General features: G+C 46.4%; 1 pseudogene; it reads right to left on the bottom strand.

The window, feature by feature from the left end:
* Positions 1-9,378: 9,378 nt before the first annotated feature.
* LOC101828472 lies at positions 9,379-10,141 on the bottom strand (annotated as a pseudogene).
* Between the last annotated feature and the right edge of the window lie 809 nt (positions 10,142-10,950).

Genomic DNA, 10,950 nt, shown 5'->3' with positions numbered 1-10,950 from the left:
GATATGGATTATCTGGGCTTAAAATATGGCCATAACTGAGGACGGGCATGGAATGAGGTCAACAAAAACAGTGACAGCTGTAAATAAAATTTCAGGCTTCAGAGATACATGAGGGTTTCTTTAGTTATCCCTTCCTGAGAGCCCAACAAAGCCCTGAGTTTCTGTACCCGTCTGCTTTAATATCTGCCAGCCACCAGACCTCTGTTTCCTCCTGCTTCTGGGTCCATCAGTCCTCCAGAACCAAAGACCACATAGCGTAAGAAGGCAGACCAAGATGTGGGTCAGCAAGGAAACCCTGGGCTAACAGCTTCTTAATACTCATCACTCCTGAGCTTCCCAGCTCACAGAGCTTGCTGGCCTATAGGACCTCACTGGACTTTACTCTCACTTCAAGTCACAGCAGCTGGCAAAAAGTTCAACACCAGACATAGAAATAAATGGCTTGAAAATTTGAAGTGCTGCAGAATGGAAAACACCATTATGGCAACATTCTCACTGCTTCAAAACCATTAGCTCTCAGTGTGGAGGAATGTGTGTAAGAATCTAGGCTGAAAATTATCTTTATGCTTGATAGCTGGAGTGATTCAAGGAGCAAATTAACAAGTGGTGAAAAGTGCCAGGAGACATGAAAAACCCAGGATGGACAGGGGCATTCAGTGACAACTGTACCACTCTGCAAGGAGCACCAGATTTCAGTTAACTTGGAACAATGCTCTTTTTATTCCAGCATGTCTGCCAGGACGTCTACAAAGCAATACCATTTTTCGTTATTTATTTATTTGAGCTTTGAAGTAAAATAAGCAAAGAATTGCTAAGCAAATAGGTTGGGGCCTCACAGAGTTCACATGCTTAAGACTACACACTGGACTACCATTTTGCCAGATGGTGGAGATGAGGCAGATCTGGTATCAAGTTGAAGAGTGAACTCATTTTGGTATTGAAAACCCTTCCCTTTCTGGCCCGCTAAAATCTACGTCAGCGCTCAATGAACCAGATAAATGTACCAGGGTTCTGTTCACATTCGGGTGTGTTTGCCTGATTCCTTCCTTACCCCTCAAATTACCTTGACCTGGTACTGAAGAACTCACTGAACTCAGGTGTGTAGAATCTCTTAGATTCCTATGAGGAGTCACATGAAGAGGGACTGGAATCTTTTTCAGATGTATTCTGTGTTAAGTTTGTGATTTTACAGATGTCTAAGAAACTGGCCCATCTAAGGAGTGGAGCCAGGACTTGGAGCCTGAGTTGCAGATATAAAGCAAATACTTTGTTCTCCCTTCCAAGTATAGGTCTTTCTTTGTTTCATGTCTTCCGTAGTTGGTTTGTCTGTCTATGTGTGTATGTATGTACGTATGTATGCATGTATGTATGTATCATCTTTGTCATCCTGAGGATCTGACCCAAGCAAATATTCTATGACCCAGTTCCCATGTGCATGCTTTAAAAAATAAGCATGGGATTTTTTGCGTGTGTGCCTGGGTATCATGTGCATGTGTGGTGCCCTCATGGACCAGAAGAAGGTGATGAATTCACAGAACTAGAGTTACAGATGTCTGTAAGCTTTCGTGTAGGTCCTGGGTCCTCAGGAAGAGCATTCTGTGTTCTTAACCACCAAGCCCTCTCTCTAGCCCACATGTGCTTACTTTTATAGTCATCTTCCGTATACATCACACCTTGGTATTAATATTTTCTGTTTAGAAAGATGCAATTTAGTAGCTTTGTATCTTAATTGGGGTTTCTATTATTGTGAAGAGTCATCATGACCACAACTCTTATAAATGAAAACATTTGATTAGAGATGACTTATAGGTTTAGAGGTTTAGCTCATTATCACCACGGTGGGAAGCATGGTGGCATGCAGGCAGACATGGTACTGGAGATGGGCTACATCTGGATGGGCAGAAATCAGGAAGAGAGAGTGACACTGGACCTGGATTGAGCATTTGAAATCCCAAAACCCATCCACAGTGGCACACTTCCTTCAACAAGGCCAGATCTCCCAATAATGCCCCCTGTTATGAGTCTGTGAGGGTCATTTTGATTCAAACCACCACACCTAGATTTTAATTTTTACTAATGTATACCCTGACAAAACTCAGAAGATGAGGACAATAAGAGACCTTGATACCAATGTCTGTGTCTTCTTGGAATTGAAGCTTGGAAAGAAGACTGACAATAGCTAAGGAACTCTGTAAATCAAAGTGGACATCTCCACCTGAAAGTCAAGGTGGATATGTTGTGTTAGGGATGTTGTTAGCAGAGCTGGACACCAGACATTTGGGGTAATTTCAGAGCCAGCTAAATGCCTGGTGACACTTAAATGTGGCTGTTTTATCTGTAGGTCAGCCATTCAATATGCCAGATAGGGTGGATAAGGAAAACAGCCTCATGGGAAATGCCTTGATGAAAAAACAACTGCAAATCATGCTACTACTAAAGCCTGGTCAGAGAGCAGTCATGGTAATGTAGCCATTGGTACCCACAGCTACTCTTTAAGAGTGCACTGGATATTGCACAGCAGGAGCAAAGAAGGATCAAAAGGGACTTCATAAATATATTTTAGTGACACATCAGGCCTCTGTTGATGGCACTTGCCATCATGTTGAAGGGGGAGAAAATATGTTCAGACAAGAGGGCCCTGGAGCAAAGCTGCCAGACTCCTCATCAGCCTCAGGCTCCCAGGGCTGCTGGCCCTGGCTGCCTGTATTCTGAGAACAGACATGATTGATGGGAAGCCTGGAGCTGTTCTTTTACCTCAGACACCCTTTCCCTTCACAGAGGGAGGCTGCCTTCCACTTGGTCAACCTATCTGGCTTAGCCTATCCAGTCACTGGTAGATAAGAGCTGATATATTCTACATGGAGAGCACCCATTCGGCCATTGGTAGAGAAGAGCTGATGTACTAGAGAGACAGGAATAGTTGCCTGTCTAGGGTGGAGGGGGCCAGTGATGGGCATGTGGAGAAGGGAAGCGGGCCTATGTTCACTACTGAAGAGGTACACTGTCCAGTTGGTTCTAGTCATGGGTCTTTCCCCATCTGGCCTTCTCTTAAGTGTTCTGAACCTTTAGAGACATGTCTTAGTCATTGTTCTATTGCTGTGAGCAACGTCACTCTTACATAAGAGAAAACACTTAGGTCTCATTGAAACTACCACACTCCTTTCCCTGGCTCCCATAGGCTTGTAGCTCTGTCATAATGAAAACAATGTATTCAGCCCAACTTCAAAAGTCCCCATGGTCTACTGCAGTTTCCACTCTGTTTATAAGTCCAAATTCAAAGTTTCTTCTGAGACTCATGAGGTTGCTCTTAACTGTAATCCCATGCAAACTCAAAATAAAAAAAAGATTACATACTTCCAACATACAATGGCCATTCCAAAAGGGAAGAAAGGGACATAGTGAGGAAATACTGGACCAAAGCAAGACTTAAAATCAGCAGCGCAAACTCCAAACTCAGCTCTGTTATGTCTGCTGTCAACGAGTTCTTCAGATCTCCAACTCCTTTCAGCTTTGTTGACTACAACGTATGTTTGTTTCTTAGACTGGTTCCACTCCCTGTTAGCTGATCTCCACAGCAGGTATCCCAAAGTTCTGGTATCTCCAACATCTTGGGATTTCCAAGGCAATCCAGACTTCACCCCCACAGCTTCACTCAGTGGCACCTCCAGGCCTCCATGCAGAGACACCTCTAAAACACAGCTGGCCTCAGCTGCTTTTCTCAGCCATGGAGGGAGATTCTACAACCCTTTCCTTGTATCCTTGACTCTAAAGCTGGAACCAGGTGATCAAAATTCTCAAGTTCTACTGCTTTATGGGCATGGAACCTGGTCCCCTCCTTCAATTACATGAACACCAGCTTTCTGTTGTTGCTGGTTTCCTTCACTGCTTCAGCTTTCCTTTAATTCCTTTTCACAAGCTGGTAGCTTAGCTGGGTGGGGCCTCTGAAGCCACCACTCCCTTTTGTTTCACTAGTATCAGGCATTTCTTTTTATCTTCTCAAGCACCGGAGTTAGCTCCATTGTACTTCCTGGTGCTCCTTCTCTTTGTCTATCTTGTTCCTTTTCATTGTAGATCTGTGTAAGAGTGACCAGTGTCAGGCAGTGGTGGTGTACACCTTTGATTCAGCACTTGGGAGGCAGTGGCAGGCAGATCTCTGTGAGTTCAAGGACAGGCTCCAAAGCTACACAGAGAAACCCTGTCTGAAAACTACCCCCCAGAAAAAAAGACTGACCACTAATAGCCATGGACAGTCAACACTAGGCTGTCATGAAATTTCCTCATCAGTGCATTAATCCAAAATTTTTCATTTTAGCCTCAGGCAGACTTTTAAGACAAGGGCAAAAAGAAGCCACATCCTTTGCCAAAATGTCATGAGAAAAGTCTCTAGCTCTAATGTTTGTCCCCTCTGAAACATCTTGAACTGGACCGTCATAATTTATATTGCTCTCAGCACCACTGTTTTCCCATGTGTTCAACTGCTTTTCTAGTTCAAAGTCCCAAAGTCTTACATATTCCTCCAACAAACAGGACGGCCAAGTCTATCACAACAATATACCACTCCCTGGTACCAACTTCTGTTTTAGTCACTGTTCCATTACTGTGAAGAGACAACATGACCAATGTAACTCTTAAAAGAGAAAGTGTTTAACTGGGCACATGCTTACAGTTTAAGAAGCCTAGTCCATTATCATGATGACGGGGAGCATGGCGGCACGCAGGCATGGTCCTAGAAAAGAAGCAGAGAGCTATATCCTGATCCAAAGGCAGAGGTGGGTGGGAGAGGAAGAGAGATTAAAACTGGACCTGGAATGGGCTTTTGAAACCTCAAAGTCCATCCCCACCCACATGACACACTTCTTCAACAAGATCAGATTTCCTAGTCCTTCTAATCCTTTCGAGTAATGCCTCTCCCTGATGACTCAGTATTCAAATGTATGAGTCTATGGGGGACCATTCTCATTCATACCACCAGGGTCTCTCTCTGGGTGGGTCAAGTTTATACCCACCAGTATGTTTGGCTGTAAAGACAACTGCTCTCATGGGAAGCTAAGGCAGCTGAACATTTGACTTCTCCAACACAGAAAAGAAGTCAGACAAGAACCAGGGACCAATACACTCACTGCCTCTTGACATCACCACAGTGCCAGGAGTGCTGCTGTCTCAAGCCAGTAGGGAAACTCTTTGCCCTCTCTTCCTTCCTATCCTCCTCTCCTTCCCTCCCTGCTGCCCATGTTGCCCTTGGCAACACCAATAGGTTTATACTGCCTATGACTTCTATTGACCAGCACCTTGCAACATGGTTCTGCTAGCCTACTGTAGTAGTTAAGCTTCTGCTTGAGCCTGCTTGGATGAAGATACCCTAGGAGATTACTAAAGTACCCCTGGGTGTGTGCCTGGAAAGGTGCTTCTCAAGATGACTAGACCCTGAGGGTACTGACCTAATTCACTGATGGATTAACCTTTGAATAAGTCATTGGAAGAGGTGGAACTTCTGAAGGCAGTCTCGTCAGAGGAAGTGTGCTGCTGAGCCTTTGAAGGGCATGCCTTGGCCCCACCCTTCCCTCGTTAATGCTCTGCTTCATGGCTACCGTGGGGTGAGCAGCTTTCTCCTTCACTCTTCTGCCTCACCACAGGCATAGCAGCATGGTACCAGGTGACTATGGATGGAATCCTCTGAAACTACAGCTTCCCTTGAACCAAAGCAAACCCTTCCTTTCTTATGTTACCCTTTTCAGGCCTTTGGACACAGTAACCAATGACTGACTGACACAGCCTTAGTCTCTGGGAAATTTTCTTTTCAGACTCTTTTCCTAATTCCAAGCCTTCCAGCCCTTTCTGTATAATCACTTCAAATTCCTGTCTGACCACAGATGTTTTGCAGTATTGATGGCTCAGCTGCTGCTTCAGTCGACCAGAAGATGGTTGGGTTGCATGGATCGCAGGTCCTTTGGGGGATGCAGTGGTTATGAGCCTGTTGCAGCACCCCCCCCACTGCCTTTTCCTCACTTTCCCAAGGAGGAAGCTCTTGATACCGATGACATTAGGGGCTTGTCCTGAGCAGTCATCGCTTCTGTCACCATTTAGAGTCTGAGTAGAAGGGACTTGCAAGGAGCTTGTCAAATTCCTCCAAGGGCTTAGGTGGCCTCTTTTCCAGACTGGCCTTCTGTCTCCTGGGGAAGTTTAATCTATATGCTCCAAACTAACTGCAGAATCCCTCCATTGGAGGCGACTGCTCAGAGCTTCCTCATTGTTCCTATTCCATCCTTCTAGGACTTAAAGGACAAGTCCAATGCCTTTTAAATGTGATGCTTGGTGCTGAGGAAATGACTTGGTGAGAGGCCCTAGGCTCACTCTCCAGAGCTGAACAGTAAAGTTATGCCTTGTTAGATAATAGATTTTTTTGCACCTTCTCTTTAAGAACTACATACCCCAGTTCCTGCAAACATTCCTCATATGACTTATTTTTGAGCTATTTTAGCACCCTGACCATTCTCCCTGGAATGTAATCCCATTTGCCTATGTTCCTTTTAAGATGTAGCCCAGAAGAGGAAGCTGTTCTCTAGATGTGGGCTAACAAGTTCCCAGCCAAGTGTGGGGAGGCTGCTCCCAGATTTCCAATTAAAGTTATTCACTCCTCATACTTTATTCTAAGCAGGGGCTGCAGCCCCCGGTGATGTAACTGGTTAGCACACTGCCATCAACAATGCTTTTGCTTCAGAGTGTGCATATTGCTAAAACTAAGTCACCCAAAGGCAGCCCAGGATAAACCTACACACACACACACACACACACACACACACACACACACACACACACACATGCGCATACTCACTCACAGACTAATGGACTAACTGACTTGACCTAGCAAGAGAAGATACTCCAGAGGGACTGAGGAGTGCTGTTAGATAAGACAGAGGAACTGAGTGCTTTTTATGGTGTGTGTGTGTGTGTGTGAGAGAGAGAGAGAGACAGACAGACAGACAGACAGACAGACAGACAGAGTCATCTGAGAGAAGGGACCCTCAATTAAGAAAATGCCTCCATAAGATCTGGGTGTAGGTAAGTCTGTAGGGCATTTTCTTAATTAGTGATTGATTGGGGAGGGTCCAGCCCATTGTGGGTGGTACCATCCCTGGGCTGGTAGTATTGAGTGCTATAAGAAAGCAACCTGAACAAGCCATTAGCAGCAAGCCAGTAAGCAGCATTCTTCCCCGGCCTCCCTATCAAGCCCTGCCTCCAGCTTCCTGCCCTTGAGTTCCTGTCCTGACTTCCTTCCATGAAGGACTACAGTGTGGAAAGTATAAGCCCAATAAACCCTTTCTTCCCCAACCTGTTTTTGGTCATTGTGTTTCATCGAAGCAATATTAACCCTGACTAAGACACAGAAGATGACCTTGAACCTCTGATCCCCTGCCTCTACCTCTCCAGTGCCAGATGACAGGTATGTGTCATTAAACTTGGTTTATATGGGATTGAACTCAGGACTCTGTGTATGTTAGGCAAGCGCTCTACCAACTGAGCAGTGTCCTCAGTGCATCGGTTCAGTTTCTGCTACAGGACAAGGATTGGGGCACAGGGGAGCAGGGACCAGTCTTACATGTTGCTTTCAGATGTAGGATTCAGGGTTCAGGGAAGGGCAGGGGGCTGTAAAGACAGAGTCTGCAGTAATAGAAGGGATTGACAAAATATATCAAGGTTGCCACTGGAAGGAAATGGAAGTCATTTATTTCACAGCTATCCCATGACCTCTGGAGAAACAAGGTACCTGTGAGATTTGGGAGTTTCATATGAATGTCTGTTCCCAAGCCTGACTAACTTGATTCCATATTTTGCTCCAGACTGATTTTCAATTTGGGCCCCTTGATTGACCGTGGATGACAGTTTATCTTTTTGGAATCCAGAGACTTGGCATACATGCCAGGGTGAGCATCTCCCTGTCTTCATAAAAGGACTTCAGAGAAAGTACGTGTATCACCCATATGAGTGCCATCTTACTCGTATGACTGTCACTCTCTTTCAGACCTGCCTTGTCTGTGGCCCCAGTCCTCCAGTGGCTCTGGACCTCATGTCTGAGCTCCAGAGACACTCACCCACTCTGATGGCTCCCTGTGGTCAACCAGACACTCCCACGCTCATCTCTTGTTTGTACTACTGGCCCTTGATCACTTGTTCCTGCCTGAGAGTCACAGAAACAGGTACAGGGACCTCCAGCTTCTCCCACCCAGTTATACATGTCAGGTAACACTGTGCATCTTCTTCAACCAAGGCCTCTCCCTCGCTGCTATGCCCAGCTGGCTAGCAGTTTGGCAGGCCTCCAAGATGCCTTTCCTGCCTGCTTCTCCTCATCCTCTTGGGTCTTTTGGGGTGTGGGGCTGCATTAGTGTAAAAGCCTTTGAATGCGTCTCCCAACTCCTTGTTCCTCATTCCACCTCGCTGTCTACCTTCCTAGTTAAGATCATTACCAGTGTCTTTGAGCTCTGAGTAACTATATCCCATGCATTTTCCCCAGCCCTGTCTTCCCTCTGCTACACTTTCCCTGTGCCGCAGAGACTCACCGGTGCCCCCTGCTCTGGTTGCCCCCTCTTCTCATACCTTTGTGTTGGTGTCTTCACTCCCTGGGATACCTGGAGTATTAAGGCCAAGAATACGGTGATCACTCACTGATCACACATAGTGAGTTAGGCTCTCTGCTGATAAACTCACATGTTTCATTGGACCAGTTCTGTGAAACAGGAACTATTGTTATCACTATTTTCTAGATTAAGAAATTGGGTTTGGAGTTTACAGTGCGCTTGTGCTGGATAGTTTCATGTCAGCTCAAGCTAAAATCATCTCAGAGAAGGGACTCTCACTTAAGAAAATGCTATCATAAAATGAGGCTGTAGGCAAGCCTGTAGGAAATTTCTTTTCTTTTTCTTTTCTTTTCCTTTAGGGCCAGGCATTTATTTCGCTTACATGTAAGATGGTTCACAAACACAGTACTAGAGCTTCAGCACTGTGGGAGAGGGGAACATCCCAGGCCTTAGAACAAGAGGATGTTGGCCCTAGTGTGCACTGAGAAGGAAAAGGAAGGTGATTTTACTCTCCTGCCCTTTCGAGGGCCTGAAGGGACAGAGTCAGTTCCCCTCTTTCTGCTCCCCTAACCAGGAAGCCTTCTTGGTGAAATAGGTGACATTATTTCGTTCATTGTAAGTGGTAAGGGGATTGGCCTGGTCCCAACCATTACAGGGAGGTGTAAAAGGTTTGGGAAGGTACAGTGTGGATTAGGACACAAGATGGGGCAGTTGACATCAGAAGCACGTGACTGGTGGGAGCAGTTCCTAAGCTCCTGAACAACCTAGTCCTGGCCTAGTGGAGGGTAGGGGAGGAGGCTGGTGCTTATTGTTTGGCACTGATGATGTCCACAAACTCAGGGAAGCACCACCCACAAGGAAGCTGTCCACATCAGGCTGGCTTGCCAGCTCTTCCCAGGTTGCTCCAGTCACAGAACCTCCATGAATGATTCCGGAGCTTTGAGCCACCGCATCAGAGACATTGGATTGCAGCCATCCCCACAGCTTCTTGTGTACTGCCTGGGCCTGTGGAGGTGTTGCAGTCTTGCCGGTATCAATGGCCCATACAGCTTCATAGGCCAGGACAACTTTGATCCAGTCCTTCACACTATCTGCGATGACCTTAGTTTGCTCGAAAACAACCTTCTCGGTGATACCAGCTTCCCTTTCATCTAGCTTCTCCCTGGCACAGGTGACCACTCCAAGGCCCTCAGCTAGGGCGTGGGCCACTTTCTGTCTAATCAGCTCATCTGACTCCCCAAAGACGTGCCTTCTCTCCGAGGGACCCAGCACTAGCCATTCGGCTCCTAAGTCTTTGATCATGCCAGGCCTGATCTCCCCAGTGAAGGCCGCAGGGTCACTTTGCAGCAGTTCTGCACAGCAACAGCAATCTTGGAATCTAGTTTCTGCCTGGCAAAACTGATGTAGGCGGTGGGGGGCGCACAAACCACCTCGGTGTGTGCAGGCACCTTGGCGGTGTTCCGGGTGCAAATGAGTTCTCCAAGGCACTTCCTCTGGTTCATCTTCCAGTTGCCCCCAACGAAGAACTTCCTGGAAGGCTTCATTGTGTTGTGACTGACTCGCGGAAGGTCAGTATGAGCCGAGAATTTTCTTAATTAGTGATTGATGGAGGCGGGCCCAGCAAGTATGGGCGATGCTAACCCTGGGTTGGAGGTCTTGGGTTCTAGAACAGGCTGAGCAAGCCGCAAGGAGCAAGCCAGTAAGCAGCTCTCTCCATGGCCATTGCATCAGCCCCTGCCTCCAGGTTCCTACCTTGTTTGAGTTCCTGTATTGACTTTCTTCAACGATGAACAGATATGGAAGTTTAAACCAAATAAGACCTTTCCTCCCCTACTTGCTAAGGTCATGGTTCTTCATCGCAGCAATAGAAACCTTAACCAAGGCAGTACTCTAGTCACTAGGGAGGCTAAGGCACAGGATTACTTGAACCCAGGAGTTTGTCCTGCTGAGCTTTGCCAACCTGACACAGTAGAGAGCCATCTGAAAAGGAAAGTCTCAACTGAAACTTACTCAACTAAGGAGTTTCCTCCATCAGATTGGCCTGTGGCATATCTGTGGGGGAATTGCCTAGATGGTGGAACAGGAGGGCCCAGCCCACCATGGTGGAACAGGAGAGCCAAGTCCACTGTGGGCAGCATCATCCCTTGACAGGGATGCTTACGAAGGCTGGCTAAGCCTGAGCCTGTGAATGAGCTTGAGAGTAGAGTTCCTCCATGGTTTCCGCTTCAAGATCTTGCCCTGACTTCCTCAAAGATGAACTATGACCCAGAAATGTAAACCAAATAAATTCTTTTCATCTACGTTGCTTTTGGTCATGGTATTTCTTTTTTCTTTTAACTTTGTTTTTATTGATCTATGTTTTCCCACTCCCCTTCCT

This window comes from Mesocricetus auratus, unplaced genomic scaffold, assembly GCF_017639785.1.
Source record: "Mesocricetus auratus isolate SY011 unplaced genomic scaffold, BCM_Maur_2.0 Super-Scaffold_100009, whole genome shotgun sequence".
NCBI classification, from domain to species: domain Eukaryota; kingdom Metazoa; phylum Chordata; class Mammalia; order Rodentia; family Cricetidae; genus Mesocricetus; species Mesocricetus auratus.
This window is presented reverse-complemented; position numbering and strand designations above follow the sequence as displayed.